The sequence below is a fragment of the Papio anubis genome, chromosome 1 (genome assembly GCF_008728515.1).
Source record: "Papio anubis isolate 15944 chromosome 1, Panubis1.0, whole genome shotgun sequence".
Taxonomy (NCBI): domain Eukaryota; kingdom Metazoa; phylum Chordata; class Mammalia; order Primates; family Cercopithecidae; genus Papio; species Papio anubis.
In genome coordinates this window covers 125,406,955-125,426,929 of record NC_044976.1, presented here as the reverse complement: position 1 = coordinate 125,426,929, position 19,975 = coordinate 125,406,955, and the positions used below count along the sequence as shown (strand labels likewise).

The following is a 19,975-nucleotide window of genomic DNA, read 5'->3' as shown; positions in this document are numbered from 1 at the left end:
TAGAAAAAAAAAAAAAATCGAACTTCTGCCTGCATCACAGGCAAGGGAAGGTAGTTCAATGGAAACAGCATAGAAAGAGCTTTGGAGCCCATATAGGTCAATCCCCTGCTTCTGGGGTGGGCATTCTCTCCCACATGAATAGGTCCAGATTTCATTTTGAAAACATTTCCCTGGGGGGAATCTTCCCTCAACTTGTTTCTCTTTCCATCTCTACCCTTCTTCAAGGTTTGACAGTCTCTCCAACCAAAATCCCTCTTGCTGTAGTCAGAGCCTCTTAGGGACCAGTTAAACTGGAATAAGGGATGGCCATAACAAAACATGCAAATTCCCTTTCCTTTTAAAGAGCAATATGTCTCCTGGATATTACCTGAATAAACCCATCAGCTTGCTGTTACTGTTCTGGGATTATACTTGATGAGGATGGTTGCAGAAAGTCCTGTAAACATCTTCTGTACTCGGTATGGGGAGGGAAAGTCCCACCCATTTCCTGTGGAACATTCTGATTCCTGTTGTTGCTCTATATTTACAGAGTGGGCTCCATCAAGAGCCCACCTCCTTCTGTCACTGGTGGAAAGGCTATTTAATATGATCCCAGTTAGAGGGAGAAGGATCTGGGATGGTTGTTGAAACATGGCAGATGGGGGGGACCCGGAGGGAATGAACCACCCCAGGATGCTGCGTGACCACCTGACCCTCTGCAAAGCAGCATCGTGGCACTTTGTTCCCTTCCAAGGTTCCCACAGTGAGTGCCACCCATTTTTACCACAGTGGCAACAGGATTTATGCTTCCACCCACTCTCAGTTCTGAACTCTCTATGGCTTTGCCCCTCATTGGTCATAAAACAGGTGTCACCTGCCTCTCTGACTTGGCTTTTCTTGCAATTACATGGTTTCCTTTGCGATCTTCCTGGCCAGTGGAAGCAGAAGGATGCTTTTACAGACGGGGTATTATAGATGGGTTGGCAGATGAGGTGATTTCTGAGGGACTGGCACGATGCCCAAAGGAACGTGAGTCAGCTCTCAGAGGAGGTTTGGTTTTTCCTTCCAAATTCATACAAACAGCAGTGAAGTTTAAAAGATCCTCAAGTGGATTACAACCCCCATTCATTTGGCAGCAGAGGAGCACAACTGTCAAAAAGCCCAGGTACTTTCAGCCGTGGGAGAGGCACAGAGTCACTCTCAAGTTGGACAGGGCTTCAAGCTGTATCTAAAATTAACATCGGGGCCTTTTGTTCCCTTTCGAGGTTCCTTTGAGGAACGGGTGAAAGCCACCTCTTCTTGACCACAACAGTGACTGGATTTATTTTTGTCCTGTCTTCCTCCTCCCCATTCTCAGTTCTCGAGGCTTTTATTGTTTTTGGTTTTAGCCAGGCTTGGGCTGGTTGCTTACTCTCCGGTGTGCAGGGCTTCTAGAAGTGTTAGCCACAGCCAGCGGGAGGCAGCAGATCACCCATCCCACCTGCTGAGCCCTCACGGGCAGACATCTGTTGAGCTCCTCCCCAGCACCAGCCGCAAGAATGTACTAGATGTGGTCCCTGTTCTGTAAGAGCTCTCAGTTTAGAGCAGTGTTTTTGGGGAAAAAAAAAAAGTGGTATGATACACGTAATATAAAATACCATCCTAACCTTTTTTTTTTTTTTTTTTGAGATGGAATCTCACTCTTGTCACCCAGGCTGGAGTGCGGTAGTGCGATCTTGACTTGCTGCAACCTCTGCCTCCCAGGTTCAATCGATTCTCTTGCCTCAGCCTCCCTAGTAGCTGGGATTACAGGCATGCACGACCATGCCCAGCTAATTTTTGTATTTTAGTAGAGACAGGGTTTCACCATGTTGGCCAGGCTGGTCTCGAACTCCTGACCTCAGGTGATCCACCCACCTCGGCCTCCCAAAGTGCTGGGGTTACAGGCATGAGCCACCTGCCCTCATCCTAACCATTTTTAAGTGTATAGTTCAGTGATGTTAAGTTTACTCACATTGATGTGCGAACAATCCTCAACTCTTGTCTCCTGCAAACCTGAAATTCTGTACAGCATATACATGGGGGATATGTTCCAAGACCCCTGGTGGATGTCTAAAACTGCAGATAGTACCGAATCCTATAGAGAAAGATAGTCCCAGATTTGATGATGGTTTGACTTAAGATTTGTTGACTTTATGATGGTGTGAAAGCAATACACATTCAGCAGGAACTGTACTTTGAATTTTGAATTTTGATCTTTTCCTGGGCTAGTGGTATGTGGCATGATATTCTCTTGTGATGTTGGGCAGCGGCAGAGAGCCCTAGTCAGCCCTGTGATCACGAGGGTCAGCAACTAATACAGTACTCTACAGTTTACTGCGTTCAGTAAATCACATGAGATATTCAATGGTTTATTATAAAATAGGCTTTGTGATAGATGATTTTGCTCAAATGTAGGCTAATGTAAGTGTTTGGAGCACACAAGGCAGGCTAGGTTAAGCTGTGACATTCGGTAGGTTAGGTGTATTAAATGCATTTTCTACTTAAAATATTTTCAATTTACAATGGGTTTATCAGGCCGTGACCCATCATAAGCTAAGGGGTATCTGTAACGCTGCAATGAACATGGGTGTGCAAATATCCCTCTAATACTCTGCTTTTAAAACCAAGTGTTCTTGGCCGGGCATGGTGGCTCATACCTGTAATCCCAACACTTTGGGAGGCCGAGGCGGTCAGATCACCTGAGGTCAGGTGTTCGAGACCAGCCTGGGCAACATATAGTGAAGGCTCATTTCTCTACTAAAAATACAAAGAATTAGCTGGGTGCGGCGGTGCATGCCTGTAGTCCCAGCCACTTGGGAAGCTGAGGCAGGAGAAATGCTTGAACCCAGGAGGCAGAGGTTGCAGTGAGCCAAGATCACACCACTGCACCCCTCCAGCCTGGGCAACAGAGCGAGACTCTGTCTCTCAAAAACAAAACAAAACAAAACAAAAAAAACACAAAAAAGCAAGCGTTCTTAACCTGGGGCCCGTGAACTCCCAGAAACTAGCTGCAATACATGGTGTGTTCCAGAAATGCTTCTTGTTCTAGGGAAAGCAAATTCATAGCTCGCATCAGGTTTTCAGTGGGGTTAGGATACCAGGAGGGCTCAGTCTAGAGAGTAACAAAAGCAGCACCTCCTTCGGAATCCCCCGAGGCCCCGCGTGTCCTGAGTGCCGCCTGTCCGGTGGCAGGGCAGGTGTGAAGGAGCAAGTCATTCACATCTTGGTTCCCGTCCCAGCTGTGCCATTTACTACCTGGGTGACACTTGGCAGTTCAGCTGACGTCTTGGAGCCCTAGTCTTCAAATCTGTAAAACAGAAATAATGATAATATCTTCCTAGGATTGTTAGGAACACTAAACTAGATTTAGCACCATGGTTAAAAGCATCATGTGGTAGGCTGAATCATAATGCCCCTCCCCCAATCATAATGCCCCAACCCCAACCATATTTTGGCACAGACCCTGCCAAAATATCCAGCTCCTAATCCCTGGATATCCTGGCAAAAGGGACTTTGCAGGATGTGGTTAAATGGAGGATCTTGAGATGAAGGAGATTATCCTGGGTTATCCAGGTGGGATCTAAATGTAATCACAACTGTTCTTGTGAAAAGGGAGGCAGAGGGAGATCTGACTACCGAAGAAGAAGCAGGATGAGTGATGGTGAAACAGGAGGCTGGAGTGGTGGGAGAAAAGGCTACAAGGCAGGGAAGGTAGGCCCCCTCTGGAAGCTGGAAAAGCAAGGAAACGGATTCCCCTGCCAGATCTTCTGGAAGGAGCCAGCCCTGCGGACAACCTCCATGTTAGTCTAGTGAAACTGATTCCACACATCTGGCCTCCGGAGCTGTAATAGAATAAATCTGTGTTGTTTTAAGTAATGTGTTACAGCAGCAATAAGAAATGAATACACATGGACTCTGGGGCCAGACTGCCTGGGTTTGATCTGAGTAAACCACTTACCAGCTGTGTGACCTTGGGCATGTCATTTAATCTCTTCATGCCGCAGTTTCCTCATCTTTCAATAATAAGACCCACCACAAAAGGGCTGCTATGAGGAGTAAAGAAGCTAGTATTTCTAAGTCATTGAGAATGGCACCTGAAACCTGGTAAGCGCTGTATAAAGTATTTGTTAAATAAAATAACTAAAAAGCACGTGAAGGTGGCTGGCTCACAGGAGGCTGTGAGGTGACGCGAGTGGATGCTGACGGGTTTGGCGGCATGGGCTGTGCTCTGTGGAGTGAGTTCAGGAAGGCAGGGGAGTATTTGGTGCCTCTCAGGAAGACCGTGGTAGTCTTCGTTAAAATGAACCATAGATGCTTGAAGGAATGAACCCTTCATTGTCTGTTACACTGAATGCCTCACACCCTGCATTTCCCAGTGTTCCTTGAAATATTAATAGCTGTTACTTCAAAACAAGAGTCAAGGTCAAATAAGTTTGAGAAACTGCATTTCAAAGCCGACCAGTTTTCTTTTCTTTAGAAGTCTCAGAAGCTTTCATATGCTAATGAGCCGGATGAATCTCTGAGAAGCATTTTTTAAATATTTGGCCACTCAGTCACTTTGTATGGTGCTTCCAGCGTGACCAGCACTCCGCAGAAGGCACCTCAGAGCAAGCCTGGATGCCTGTGGCTGCTGCAGAGGTGTGTGAAGGTGGGACAACCCGTCTGAGAGGCAGTGTCAGGGGCCTGTTTACCTGACCTCAGAACTAACTAGAAAATGTAGCTGCTGCTGATCCTGTCATTCATATCCCAGACAGTCAGAAAGGGTTACCGACAGGCCCATCTATCCCTGTTTCCTTTAGGGCCAGTGGAGGCACCTAGACCCTGAGGCCCCAGACCCTAGCATGCCCCTCTCTTGCCTCTCTCCTGACGCAATCTGAGACCCTGAGGGCACCGTGGATGCCACAGCCCTCAGGTCTAAACTTCATCCCGCCCCCTCCTCCAGCTGCCCCTTGGCTGCTTCTCAGGCTTAGGGATGTATCTACCAGCAGCCAGCATCAGCCTATGGGAGGACAGATGGAGAAAGTGGCAGCGTGGGCCCTGGAAGCAGGCCTGGGGCCTTTTTGGACAAGGGACTCTGGGGGTCTGGATATCCAAAGTGAGGTGTAGAAGGTGAAGGCAGACAAGGCCTCTGGGCCCTGTGGGCTTTTGGCTCCAGGGGGTGTGGTGTGACTTGAGGAGTGGTCAAGCAGGGCCCTCTAGTGTGGGGGACCTAGAGCCAGAGCCCCAGGTGTCTGGATCCAGGGCAGCAGCACAGACCCTGAATTGCAAATAGTGCCCCAGTCACCAAACCAGCCCTCTCCATAGCCATATCTTTGTTTGCTTCTGCGCATCTCTAGGAGACACGCAGTTTGAAGCTCCTGGTTCGTCAGGAACTTGCATCCTGACATCCACTGTACCCCACGGGGCTTGGCACTGTACCTGGCACACTGAGGCCAGGTCCGCAGCGAGCTCTCACCAGCAGCAGTCACTGTGGCGATGGTGGCTGCCGCATGCCCTGGCCCTGGCCCCCTCCTCCCGAATGGAGGGAACAGTGGAGCAGGTTTCAGTTCTCAACCATGGGGAGGGCCACCACTTCCCACAGGGAGCCCAGGCCTCTGCCGTCAGTAGGGGAGCAGGGTGGGCCACTGACTAATGCGGCTTTCAGTGCCTGCGATGGGAATGCCCATGGAGAGGTGGCCTTGAAATAAGTGCCTTTGTTTAATCTTCATGCCCTGGAACTATTTTTCACAAGGTGGTTTAGTTAGAGGGGCTGTGGATCTGGTAATGAGGCTGGCCTTGGAGGGGGAGCCTTGTAAGAGGAGCTCAGCTATAAACACTTCTAGCAGGGCTGTGTTCATAAAATCCTGGGGGCCCCCGGGGGATTTGAAGCTCTACACAGAAAATTACAGGGCAGGAAAGGACCTGGCAATTATTTTTCCTCCAAGAATGGCCATGCTTAAAACATCACCATTAGGCGCCACAAGTGGCTTTCTCCAGGACAGTTCTTTTAAAAAATACTTTATTGGGTTTTTTTAAAATTACAAAAGCAATATAGGCTTGTTTTAACACAGAGGTGTGTTCTAATTATCAAAAGGAAAAAAGTCAATAGGTTCCCTGATTCCCATCTCCCTACGTCCCCAGTGGTACCAGTGTTAACAATTTAGTGTTTAGTTTAGCCAGAGGTGATTAACGCACCTTTTGTGTGTGCTTATACAAAAATGTACCAACATGCATACACATATATGGGCATTTTTGGTTTTATGTGTTGGTGTTTGCTCTTTTAAAAAAGAGGAATCCCACTATACCTATTATGCTGTAAGTTTCTCTTTTTACTTAGCAATATATCACGAACATTTTCTAAGTCAATACATATAGATCCACTTCATTTTTAAAAACAGCTACATAATGTTCCCCAGTATGAGTACCATAATGTATTCAGCTGTTTCCCTATTGATGTATATTCAAGTTTGTTTCCAGGGTTTTTTTTTTTTTTTAAGTATAATAAGCAGTTCTTTTAAAAATATTCTTTGATTTCTTTATCTTGTGCATATGTTGCAAAAGACTCTTTTGCCTTGGGAGAATTATAAAAATGGTAAACAATTAAAATATTTCTTTGGAGTCACATTGATATAGTTTTGACACCTTAAGCCCTTTATGTATTGGTTTGGGCGGCCCATATCTCCTGGGTGCTGTGCCTGGCACTGTGGAGGACAGTGACCAAGGAGACGTCTGTCCTCAAGGACCCCTGCTTTAGTGAGGCTGCTGACAAGCAGGTGGACAGGAACACGGCTCAGATGGGAGATCAAGAGGGAGGTTTTGGCCAGAATGGAAACTTAATAGATGAGAGTGTGGCCTCTTGGTTTAAATCCTGTCTCTACCACTTAGTTGATAGGAGGTCTGGGGGAAGTTCACTTTTCTTATGGGGCTATTGTGAGACTCAAAGAGTTAATGTAAAGAAAAGTGCTTAGGAGGCCAGGTGTGGTGGCTCATGCCTGTAATCCCAGCACTTTGGGAGGCCGAGGACGGCTGATCACATGAGGCTAGGAGTTTGAGACCAGTCTGGCCAACATTGCAAAACCCTGCCTCTACTAAAAATACAAAAATTAGCCAGGTGTGGTGGTGCACAGCTACTCGGGAGGCTGAGGCAGGAGAATTGCTTGAACCCAGGAGGCAGAGGTTGTAGTGAGCCATGATCGTACCACTGTTCTCCAGCCTGGACAACAGAGTGAGACTCTTGTCTCAAAAAAAAAAAAAAAAAAAAGAAAAAAGAAAAGAAAAAGAAACGTGCTCAGGACCCAGCCAGCAAGTTGGAAACACCAAATGGATTGTTGCTGTTTGAAGTGCTGCCCCCGCCACTGGGAGATCAGGAAAAGCTCCCCCTGAAGGGGTGACGGTGCAGCTGGCCCTTGAGAAGGAGTTGAAGGCCTTTTAGTCAGTTGGGGGAAAAAACAAACACTCCCTGCCCACCACCAACACCTGGTCCTGACCTCAGTTCTTCAGCTCCCTAGGCTGTTCAAAGATCCAAAAACCTCTTTATTTTTAGTTGCTAAAAATATCCCCTAAGCCAGGGTTAAAGAATTTCTCCCTGAGTGGTAAACAGGTGACTTAGAACCAATCAGGGCCCAGCAGCCCCAGTGATGATGCTGTTCCTCCCCTACCCCCAAACATTCAGCAGGATCCTTTCATGTGTCAAAAGGAAAGAAACTTACCAGAAACTTCCTGTTGAGAAAACGATTCCTCTTACCCCAGACTTAGCAGATGCACAGAAACCTTTGACTCCTGGATCTGCCAAGGCACACAGAGAACCAGAAACACGTATTGGCCTGGCCTGGGACAAGCAAACATCCGGGTTCAGTCCAACAAGCCCTCCTAGTACAGCCTGGGGCAGCACACACAGTAGTGGAGAGAGTGAACTTTGGAGGCTGCCTGCCCCGGCTCTAGAGCCTAGGTCTGCCCCTTATTAACTGTGTGACCTTTAGTAAATTACTTAATCTCTCCGAGCCTCAGTTTCCCTGTCTGTAAAATAGAAATAAGAATACCTATCTCAGAACACTGTTAAGGACTAAATGAAATGGTGCCTGTAAGGTCTGGTCCCCTGAAACGCGGGCTAGCACTCCCCAACTGTCTGGCCATCCTTCTCCAGTTGCCATTTGGGGATTGGCTCTGTGACAAGCAGGGGGCACAGGGCCTGGGGAATACTGGAGGAAGGCACCCAGCCCCACCTGGGAGTTGGAAGGGACCAGCTTAGACCTGTGGAAGGGAGGGACGCTTGATCTGGAGGTCTCTGGTGAAGAAGCTGAGAAGAGGGAGTGCTTGTACAGAAGATGGAGGGAGGGGCGCAAGCTCAGGGGTTACTGGTAACTTGGTTTGGCTGGGATGAGACACCAGGTGTGGCAGGTGATGGGGATAGAGGGGCCAGCTGGTGCCAGGTGGGAAAAGGCCCTTTTGGCCAAGTGCAGTTAGGAGGTTGGACAGTCTGGGTTGCCACTGAAAGGTTCTAGAGGGGGAGGTGACATGATTTGGTTTGTATTTTGGAACATTCGCTCTGGCAGCAATGTAAAGATGGCTGGGGCGCGGGGCACATGATGAGACCGAGGTGTGGCCACTGCAGCCCAAGGATTGACTGGGGACACTTGGCCTTACTGCTTCAAATAGAATTGGTTACAAACTCCCACCCCACACAGGAGGGGACCCAGTGTCTTTCCACTGGTCTCTGGGGGCTCGGAAACTTCCACTTCTCTCTTGATAGCTCATCTGATGTCAAACTCTTTCTGCTGAATTCTCCACCTTTATCCTGTACTTAGTGACCCCTTAAGGCACCCTTCCTGTTCCCATTGCTCCTCGGGGGCCCATGACCAAGGCCTCTAGGTTAGCCGACATTTCCATGGATCTGGAGCAAGGGGAAGGGGTGAGGTGGTGGTGGCACAACAAACGGGACAGTGCTGAACGCCACATGCTCCTGATCTTACAGTCTCAGCACTGTCTGTGTCTCATGGGTGGTCAGCAGCAGTTAGTCCTCAGTGGGCTCCGGCTTCCCCCTCTCATGGGACTGGCCCAAGGTGTTGCTTAGCCACCTGCCCTCTCCTTCCAGTCCCATAGCTCACAATCTCCCACCTCCAATGTTCCTGTTCATTTCTAGGGCACATACGTTAAGCCCTGTGTTGGTCTCCTCTGACCCCACCCCAGCCCTATCCAGAGGAATCTTCTTCATTAGCAAACATGCTGGGGTGTGTAAGTGGGCTCCTAAACTAAGATGGTCTCTTCCTCGCTAGGGACCCCATCACCAGGTCTCCATAGAGGTCTGTTCACTGGTGGGAAGAGGAGGAAGGGAAAGATGATAAATGGATATTCTATCTGTGGAAATGAAAGCTGTGGTCTTAGTTCCACAAACATAGCCCAGTCTAGATTGCAGGTAACAATGTGGGTTTCCAAGGTGGTGCAGACACCAGGGATGGAACCCAGTTTATTTTAATTGTATATTGATTCTCTGGTCAGCAAAGATTCTTCTGAGAATGAGCATTTAAAGTGTGGACTTGAGTTTTCTCTTTTTTTTTGAGATGGAGTCTCGCTCCGTCACCCAGGCTGGAGTACAATGGCGCAATCTCGGCTCACTGCAAGCTCTGCCTCCTGGGTTCAGACCATTCTTCTGCCTCCGCCTCCTGAGTAGCTGGGACCACAGGTGCCCACTACCACTCCTGGCTAATTTTTTTGTATTTTTAGTAGAGATGGGTTTTCACCGTGTTAGCCAGGATGGTCTCGATCTCCTGACCTCGTGATCCGCCCGCCTCAGCCTCCCAAAGTGCTGGGATTACAGACATGAGCCACCGCGCCGGGCTGAGTTTTCTTTAGAAGACAACGTACACCCCAAACTGGCCAGCCCCCAAATAGAAGGCCTGCTTAGCAGGCTGGCAGGTGAAAGGTCGTGAGATTTGGAAGACATAGAATGCTGAAGGCCCCAGTCAATTGATTGAACCTCTCTTGGTTTGGGTTTCTTCATCTGCTAAATGGACGTATTACTCCCTTACAGGGACATTATGAGATTGCAATGAAATGGTATGTGCAAAGTCACCTGGCTTGGCCCACAGTCTGGCTTTTGGGTAATTTTCACACAAAAGGAAATAGCTATGAACTGAATTGTGTCTCCCCAAAATGCATTTGTTGAGGCCCTAACCTCCAAAGTAACTGCCTTGGAGATAGGGAGTTGAGGCCCTATCTCCAATGTAACTGCCTTGGAGATAGGGTCTGTGGGAGGTAATTAAGTTTAAATAAGGTTATAAGGATGGGGCCTAATCCTATAGCACTGAGGCTCTAGGAGAAGAGAAAAAGAGAGGTCTCTCTCCATCTCTCTGCCATGTGAGGACACAGTGAGATGGCGGCCACCTGCAAGCCAGGAAGAGAGCCTGACTGTGTTGGCACCCTGATCTCAGACTTCCAGCCTCCAGCACTGTGAAAAAATACATTTCTGTTTTTTAAGTTACCCAGTCTATGGTATTTTGTTTTGGAGACCCGAACTGACTACCGCAGGTGCATATTTAACCTGTGGGCAGTCTGTCTTCAGAAAGTGGTGACATGGTGCACATGGCCCTGGTGGGAGTGGGTCTGTGGTCTCCTATCCTTTGATAAAGCTCATTCTGTGACCTCCAAGGTCCCAGTGATCTGGGTCCTGCTACCTTCTTGGCCTCATCTGGTACCATCCCTCACTTCTTTTTCACATTGGTCTTCTTTCTTCTATCTCTGCAACTCTCTAAACTCCATCCTGCCTTGGGGTTTTTGCACATGGTTGTCCCCTCTGTAATGCATACCTTTGCAAGGCTCACTTTGGATTCAGAGGACCCCTCCATAGAGAGCCCTGTCCTGGCTGTCTGGGACTTCTCCCATTTCCTTTGCCCTGTCTTATTCTCTTCCTGGCAGGTGTCACTCTCTAAAATTAAATGGTTTACCGGTTTAATATCTGTTTTCCTCCCCTGAAATGTAAGCTCTGTGGGGACAGGGGCCTTGTCTATTTGTCTTGCTATATCCCTAGAGCTTACCAAGTCACATAATAGGGGCTCAACTCATACTCAATGAATGAATGAGTGAATAAGCTGATCAGGGCAAAGCTCCATGCCTGTGCATCCAGCACCTCTTGAACCAGACCCCAAACACTTGATTTCCAGCATCACACCTTGTCTCTCATTACAACTAGAGACCAGTCGGTCCATCCAAAGGATTTCCAATCAAAGGGTTCTATGGAGAGCATGGGGTCCACTACAGAGATCTAGACTGGAGGAGGAGGTGAGTGAGTTGATCTTTGAATGTTCTTCTCTACCCTTTCAACTACAACAGCTCTGAATTTGTGTTTCCCATGTTGGGCGTACATGAACAATCTTATAAAAGAAATGGCCCCACAGCCTGGAGAAAATGGAAAACTACAAATCGCATCCAAGTCTTCACATTATACTGATGAATCTCAGGTCCAGAGACTTGCCACACACAGATGGCCAGAGGTGGGATGCTCTATCCCCAGTGGTGCCGTGGTCAGGGATCAAGAAATTCCTGCTATGTGAGTGAAAAATAATGGCTCCCTTAAATGCTGTAACTTGGCTTGCTTTCTCTGAGAACTGAGGACAGGGGAAAGGATTTATGATCACCACTGGTCTCTGTTAGTCCCAAACAAACTTCAGGCTCCATAACGCCCATGGGTAGTCATTATACACTGCAACAGACCAAAAGCGAGCTCTGGTGAGGCACTCAGGAGAAGCCTGTCCTGGCCGGACCAAAGAGCCACTGTGGGACATCACACATGGCCCAGGGAGTGGGATGGTTTCAGATGAGAACAATTTCTTCTTAGATACAGAGCCGGGTAGCATGGACCCCTTCGCCCTAAGCATCATGTTTATGGTAGAATCATAGACTTCCCTGACAAGGCCCATTCACTGGCTGGCCTGTTTTAGAGCCACCTTTTTTCTACCTTTGCTTCCCACCCCCCACCTTCCTCCCTTTCTTCCTTTAGTTGCATGGAGCATTTGCTGACTGGAAATTTTACGAACCTTGCTGCAAACCCAGAAGTTCATTTCATCACTGGCAATCAGCTCCTGTCCTCAGGGAAAGCTAATTAGGTACTACAGGACTTTTGATGTTGCTTCCATGGTAACCCCCCTAGTAATGGTGTACATGCAGAATATGTGCTCCAGGGTGTTTAAATTTATATATGTATATATATAAAATATAAAATATATTATATATAAATAATATATCTTAAGAAAATCTGTAATTTTTTTCCTCTTGCTTTGTTTCTGTGTATATTTTTTTAAATGATGGAAATTTTCCCTGAAGTTTTTTTCCCCACAGAGAGGGAACAGTACACAAAAAGGCTTTTTCCATTTTCTCTCCTTTAATTTAGAGAAATTCATAGTTGTGCAAGAGTGAAAGTTTTTCAGTTTGGTCAGAAAGTGTCTAAGCAGGAATATGCTCTCCTCCCTGATCGCTGACAACATTTTAATGACAGATTTTGCTTAAATAAAAAATCAGAAAGGTCTCAAGCCTTTCAAAATAGAATGAGGGGAAAATGAGTGAATCCAATGAATGGACTCTAAACTTATCCTAAAAAAAAAAAAAAAGAAAAAAGGCAAGCTTCCCTGCATGCCTACCCCTCTGCAGGAAGTGTGGGAAGGCCTCACAAGCCTGAAGCTCAGGCTGTGCCATGTGGCTGCTGGAGACACTGGGTAGTGTCCTTGTTTCCCTGTCAAGGCAACCTGTCCCAGGCCCTACAGAGATTGCAGCTGAATGGCCCTGTCCTGAGGTGGCCAGATGGCCTTCAGCATTGGCCTTGTGGTGAGCTGGCGATGACATCTTTGCTTGGTGAGACACTGTAACCAGGGAAAGCTCAGACCTGGACTCCCTGAGGTGCAGGTGACAAGGGAAAGGGCCTGTGACACGCCCACAGCTGAAAGCTGAGGGCTTCTGAAGAATCCCTGAATAACTAAAAGTGCTTTCTGTACTATCCCTCACTGGCCGTCCAAGGATGGAATACCATGCTGACCTCTTCGTTAGCTGCCAGCCAATCCGTTTAGCCTCAGCATTTGCCAACAAGGTCCACTGTTCCCAGACTCCATGCTGTTTTTCTCCAGTGCCCCCCGCCCAATTAATTCCGTTTTGCCTTTGTTCTGTGATTCAGTCTACCAGCTGACTTCCTCACATCTGAGAAAACACTTTGTATGCAAAACAACCAAACTGCTTGCAAAATAACTTTTTAAATGCTCTGAGTTATTCTTTGATATCTCAAATGATGCATCCATGGTGGGAGTGGGGATGGGGGAAGCTGGAATGGCCCTTGACCCTGATCTCCTTCCCATCCAGTAACCCAGTTGCTTGAGAAAGACTGGCCAGCAGATATAACTGAGTGGAGTGGGAAGGTGGGGACAGGTGAGGGTTCCTTCTAGGGGCTGTGGCATAAGAATCTAAAAGGAAAATGTTGGGCACAGTAGGCACATGACCTGGCTTTTCTAATATGTGCCAAATGTAAGAATTAGTTTTGTTATATATTAGTTTTGTGGCATAACAAAGCACCTCAAAACATAATGGCTTAAAATAAGAATTTAGGTCACATTTCTGTGGGTCAGTCATTTGGGCTGGGCTCAGCTTGGTGGTTCTTCTGCTGGTCTTACTGGGGTGAGCTTCTGTCATGCAGCTGGTCTAGGGTGGCTTCTGATGGCTGGCAGCTGGTGCTGGCTGTAGGCTGGGCTGAAAGGGATAGTGAGGCCATGTGTCTATAGTGAGCCTCACGGTGCTGACATTTTTCAAACCTCTGCTGTATCACTCTTTCTACTGTTCCACTGGCCAAAGCAAGGTACATGGCTAAATTCAGACTGAAGAGATTGAGAAATAGGCTGTACTGGCCAGGTGTGGTGGCTCACACCTGTAATCCCAGCACTTTGGGAGGCCGAGGTGGGCATATCACTGGAGGTGAGGAGTTCGAGACCAGCCTGGCCAACATGGTGAAACCCCATCTCTACTAAAAATACAAACATTAGCCAAGTGTGGTTGTGGGTGCCTGTTATCGCAGCTACTCAGGAGGCTGAGGCAGGAGAATCGCTTGAACCCGGGAGGCAGATGGCGCCATTGCACTCTAGCCTGGTTGACAAGAGCGAAACTGTCTCAAAAAAAAGAGAGAGAGAAATAGGCTGTACTTCTTGACTGAAAGAGAGGCAAAATCACATGTACAGAAGTAAGTGAATGGGATGGGAGGAATTTGTGGCCATTTCTGCAAGCTGCCCCCTCCGGTGTGTCTGATACATGCCTTCCAGGCACTGCTGAAGCCCTGTCTAGCCCAAGAAGCTTTTCAAATTGCATCCGAATCATGCATGTCTTTTGCTAGAGCTACTTGAGATTGTGAACTGATTCATGGGACATGTGTTTGATTCATATTTATATACCCACAGTAGCCTAACCTTGTTGATTCTTAATAATTGTTATACTGAACTGAGTTGAGTTAGTTCTCCTTTTTCTCTAATTACAAGCTCCTTAAAGGAAAGTTTGGAATCACTGTTGCATACAATCTCTCTCCCAGAGCTCTCAGAATTATACTAACGGCTGAAAATCCTACAAGTCCTCAGAACCACCAGTTAAGTGGTAGAGGGATTAGGCCTAGAGCCACCTCTGGACAGAGCAACTATCTGAGGAAAGAGTGGAACTTTCAGGATACCAGAGACTGTGGTACTGACACATTACATCTTCAGGCCAGTTGCACCCTCAATGAGTGAAATCACTTTTTTAGGCTTAGGAGGCAGAAAGATTCAGTGACTCGGAGAATGTGGCTTTCCTTTCCCCATTCAGGGAGGCCAGCATGCGAGGAGCAAACCCACGTTTGGTCAGGAAGGGACTCGTTCATCAGCCCTGGGCCTCTGTGGCTTCTCCTGCTCTGGAACAGCCCAGAACAGACCACTCGAGGGCCCACAGTGCTCCCTGCCCCATGCCACATTGTGTCCACACCACCTCAGTACTTTTCCAGAATCCGTCAGAGGCCAACAGTCAAGCTGGTCTAGAATCACGGCTGGATGACTGAGACTAAGCCCTAGGGGAAGATAGTCCTTTGTGGAGCCACATACACACTCCTCCTGCCCCTCTGGTCCAGCGCTACTCAATATCCTGGTTTCAGACTTGCTCTAGAACTTTCTAAGGCTTGGAGGTCACCTGGGACAGTTTATTCGAGGTTGAACCACCCTTTGAGAATAAGAGGGTGTCCCTTCCCATGGTGTGAGATGAATTGTCAAGTCCTTTGTGAGTCACAGGCTTAGGAATGGATTTTCAACAGGAATTTCCATTCTGGGTGGTTAACAAGGGCCACGGGCAATCTGTCCTTTTCTTCATATGACACAGTCATCCGCCTACACACTTTTTATTCACCAAAATTCTACTGACTGCCCACTCTGTGCCAGGCAACGTCTCAGGCATGGGAGTGGGGTGAGATGAGCCAGGCATGGTTCCTGTCCCTGGAGAGCTCAGGTGCACTGAGAACACAGATGAGGTGGGAGCCGCCAGCAAGAGGGTCTGTGTAGAACTACAGAATTATGGCTTCTTAAGGCAGGTGGTACCTTGGGGATTGTCTAGTCTATTCCCTCATTCCTCAGAGAAGGAAGCTGAGCCCAAGAGAGGGAAGATTAGTCCAGGAGCACACAGTATGTGGGAGTTATTAATTCACTAAACAAGCATTTATTGAACACCTACTAAGCGCTAAGATCTGAGCTAGGCTCTGGAGATGCCACAGGGAACAAGGAAGACATAGCCCTTGTCTCTTTGGAGCTCCAACTGTGACTGGTGGAGTGGGGGGGTCCCAATCCTGGTTACATTTTAGACTCACCTTGGAGCCTTAAGAAGAACCCCCGTGCCAGGGCTCCACCCCCAGAGATTCTGATTTACTTGGCCTGGGGTGGGCCTGGGCATGGGTATTTTTGAACAAGCTCTCCAAGTTATTCTAATGTGCGATGTGAGTAGGTTGAGAACCACGTCTAAGGGGTGAGACAGCAAAAATCTCACAAACGCAAACCAATCATTGGGATTGTGCTTTGTTAGGAACCAGCGGAGTGGGGTATCTGCTACTTGCTCTGAAACGGGAGGGAGCGAGACCACATTTGGAGAACTGTGATTCCAGGGGTCAGAAGGAGGGAAGGAAGCATACAGTGTCCTCATGTGGGACAGCAATGGGATCTTCTGGGCCACGTCCCACCCTGCAGATGCAGAAAACCCTGCAGTGGAGCCCTGTCCAGCAGAGGCTTTTAACCTGCGGCTTGAAAACTCCCCCAACCGCCAATCAAAACACCGCCTCTTTACACACAGTGTTTGTGAGTGCCCCCCAGGCCCTCCAGCTTAAAAATCCCTCACATTTTTAGACAGTTAGTAAAGCACTGTCGGACTTATTTATTTATTTATTTATTTTGAGACTGAGTCTTGCTCTATCGCCCAGACTGGAGTGCGGTGGCGCCATCTTGGCTCACTGCAAGCTCTGCCTTCCGGGTTCAAGCGATTCTCCTGCCTCAGCCTCCCGAGTAGCTGGGACTACAGGCGCCTGCCACCACGCCCAGCTAATTATTTTGTGTTTTAGTAGAGACGGTTTCACTGTGTTGCCCAGGCTGTTTGCGAACTCCTGAGCTCAGGCAGTCTGCCTGCCTCGGCCTCCCAAAGTGCTGGGATTACAGGCGTGAGCCACCGCGTGGGCCACCAACCCCAGCCACCAACTTTTTATCTGTATTATTGGATCCTAACACTAACCTCATGAGGCAGGCAGGGCCAAGGTCAATGTTCCCCTGTTGGAGATGTGGAAACAAGCTCAGAGAAGTCACACACGGCCTGAGATCACATGGCTAATACCTGGATGTGGAGGACTTCAGGCTAGCTCTCTGGCCTCCAGTTCCACTACCCCATGTGGCCCCCACCTTCCCTGCACTGCCAAGCTGCAACTGAGGCAGGGCACCCGAGAGGCAGCTGGGGACCAGCACCTTCCCGTCACGCTGGGCAGAGCTGCTGGTGCGTTCTCCCCTTCAGCTGTGACGGCTTACAATCCCGCTCCTCATCAGGCAATCAAAGGAATCTGTTACTTGTTGCTTCCCTTCCTGCCCAGAGTGAACCCAGTTACTATAGTAACCAGATGCAATTCTTTATTACAGAGTAGATGGTTTTAATTTTGCATTTGAAGAATTTGGCCAGGCAGTCACGTTGCCATGGCTTGGCCTGTCGGGCGGCAGTTAGAAGCAGAGGGAACCCTTTGAACAGCCATTAGGGCTTTCCAATTGCTGGGGGAAACCTGTGTCTGGAAAAACCCAGGCTCAGCTGCACTGGGGAAGGAGGAGGGTGAGTCTCCAGCTGGTGCTGTGCTGGGTACTGTCTCCTGTTCAGAAATGACAGCTCCCTGATTAGAGCCACCAGGTGAGCCTCTCAGCCAGTTGCTCCCACAGTCCCCTCTAGTTTCCCTTCAGGATCCTTATGGGTGGGTCGGTGGGGGGCTGCTCATAGGGCCTTCAACACATGTTTGTTGAATGAATGAATGAATGAACAAATGATCCTTTGTAGTTTATTAAGCCCTGTCAACCCATTGTCTCCTCTGCTCTCCATTATGGCTTTGTAAGGGTACACAGCAGGGAGAAAGAGAAACTGAGGCTCAGCAAGGTGAGAGACTTGCCTCCTAGTGCTGCCTCCCCCGCCCATGCCTCTCAGGGCCCACTGAATTGCCTGGTAGGTTCCCCTTGCTGCCGAAACATATCACAGGTAGATGCTAAAAGCAAGGCAAGCATCGCCCGCCCACCCCACACCAGGCCTGGTACCATAGGTCCTCTCCTGGGTCCTTGGTTCCTGCTGAACTAAGGAAGGCAGCAAAATGGGGAGAGAAAGCTGCTTGGTGACTAACTTTGAAACAGAGCAGAAGCTTCCTTCAGCCCAGACCATCAAGGAGACAGTTGGATGGACAGAATAAAGAGCCTTCATTCCCTGATCTCCCTGTGCAAGGGAGGAAAGGAAGGCTTCACTTGGCTTTCAGCCAGACCCCACAAATCCACGCTGATCCAGTCTCTCTGTTACTCTTTCTGTGCTGAGGGTGTATTTCCACGTTAAGTAAAACCTCCACCCAACCCTGGCCTCAACATTAATTTCTCCTAACCCAGCCTAGTTTCTTCCAGCCTTGCAGCTCAGGCCTTCCCAGGATGCATGCGTGGGCTGCTCTCCTGGCCAGGAGGTGCTGGTGTTGGTGCCCTTCATCCTGAGCTCATGTTAGGCCACAGGACCCTGCCTGTCTCCTGTTTAAAGGCAAACATAAGCAGCTTTGGAGAGCAGCAGCTCTCTGTGGCTATCGGTGGAGCAGGCAGCATATGAGGCTGGAGTCTTGAGTGGGATGTGTTTGTGGATGAGCTGGGACAGGCATCAGCCAGATCTGCTGGAGGGCCAAGGGCCCAGTAGAGAGAGGGCATAGTGTGATGATAAACACTCCACTACCTCCCAGAAGTGAGGTGCCTGCACAGGAGGCCCACACCGAACATATGCGCGGATCTCAGGCCTCACCCTCCAAGAATCAAATCATCTGAGCTGGATGAGACCTTACAGGCTTCTCATTTCAGTCTCAGATGAAGACTGAGGTCACAGAGGGGAAAGATGTGAACTCCGTTTCGCAGTCATCAAACATGGTGGGACTCCACAGTGGGACTTACCCGAAGACAAAGGCTGGGCACACAGCTGGTGCTCAGTCAATTCTTGTGTGAACAGCCATCCTCATGAGGTGACAGCAGGAAGCATCTTCGTGAAAGGTTAGGGCTAGAAGGAAGCTTAGACATCACTGAGTCCAACTGTCATTTTACAGAAAGACAGACCAGATCCATTAATAATGCTAAAACTAAGAATAGCTAATAGTTACATAGCATGCTGGGTGCTAGGCAGGATTCCATGCATGCTGCATATACGAACCCACTGCAGCCTCACAGCGGCCTCTGTGCAGCAGCTATTATCATCATCCCCAGATGAGGTCACTGAGGCATAGGGCGGTTCGGTAACTTGCCCAAGATCGTGGAGCCAGTAGTGTTAGGATCAGGCAGTCCGGCTCCAGAGTCCGTGCCGTGAACGCTTCACTGCACTGTCTGAGAGCGCAGTGCTACCAGCAAACACTTGTGCTCCCTTCTCTGAGTGGGGAGAAGGAATCTGTGCCAGCCCTTGCGAGTTCACTCATGCGGGAAACATGACTTTTTCATCTTCGCATCCCCTTCCAGGGCTCAGCTCAGGTCTGGCAGGGGCTCAGGGATGTGTTTTTAATACAAATGAGTTGATCTTTCTCACCATCGTGAAACAGCCAATTTGGCACCTGTGTGCTGGAAGGGACCTTGGGAAGTGGCTCAATATAGAACACTTGTGGTCAGCAAAAAGGAGGGGGTGGTTCCCACATACCAAGCAGTTCTCCAGTGGCCACTGGCTGAGTGTCCTGCAATATAACTCAACTCTGACTGTCTGCCTGGAGTTAGTGTCGGCTCCCATGGGTTGAGGGCTCAGTCCCACCACATTGACCCCACTTGTGACGCCAGTCACCAGCCCCAGGCTGTTTTACCTGAGCCTCTGACCAAGTGGCTATAAATCAGGGGTTCCCAGGACGCCCTTCTCAGGTTTTCATTAATTTTCTAGAGCAGCTCACTGAACTCAGGGAAACACATTTACTGGTTTATTATAAAGGACCTTACAAAGGATTCAGATGAGCAGCCATATGGGAGCGAAGCAAAGGGCAGGGCGCATGGGAAGGGGTGCAGCTTCCATGCCCTCTCTGGGCACGGAACCCTCCACGTGTCCAGGGACCTCCATGTGTCCAGCTATCTAGAAGCTCATCGAAACACAAAGAGGGGAACGATAGACACTGAGGGTGGAGAGTGGGAGGGAGAGGATCAGAAAAAATAACTTATTGGGTACTAGGCTTAGTACCTGGTTGACAAAATCATCTGTACAACAAGCCTCTGTAACACAAGTTTACCTATATAGTAAACCTGCATATGTACCC

The 19,975-nt window shown here is 48.7% G+C and overlaps 1 protein-coding gene across 2 annotated transcripts in view; it reads left to right on the top strand.

The window, feature by feature from the left end:
• KCNN3 (potassium calcium-activated channel subfamily N member 3) overlaps nt 1-19,975 on the top strand; it is a 166,050-nt gene that overhangs the window by 78,508 nt on the left and 67,567 nt on the right. The gene's annotated exons all lie outside the window — the stretch shown is intronic.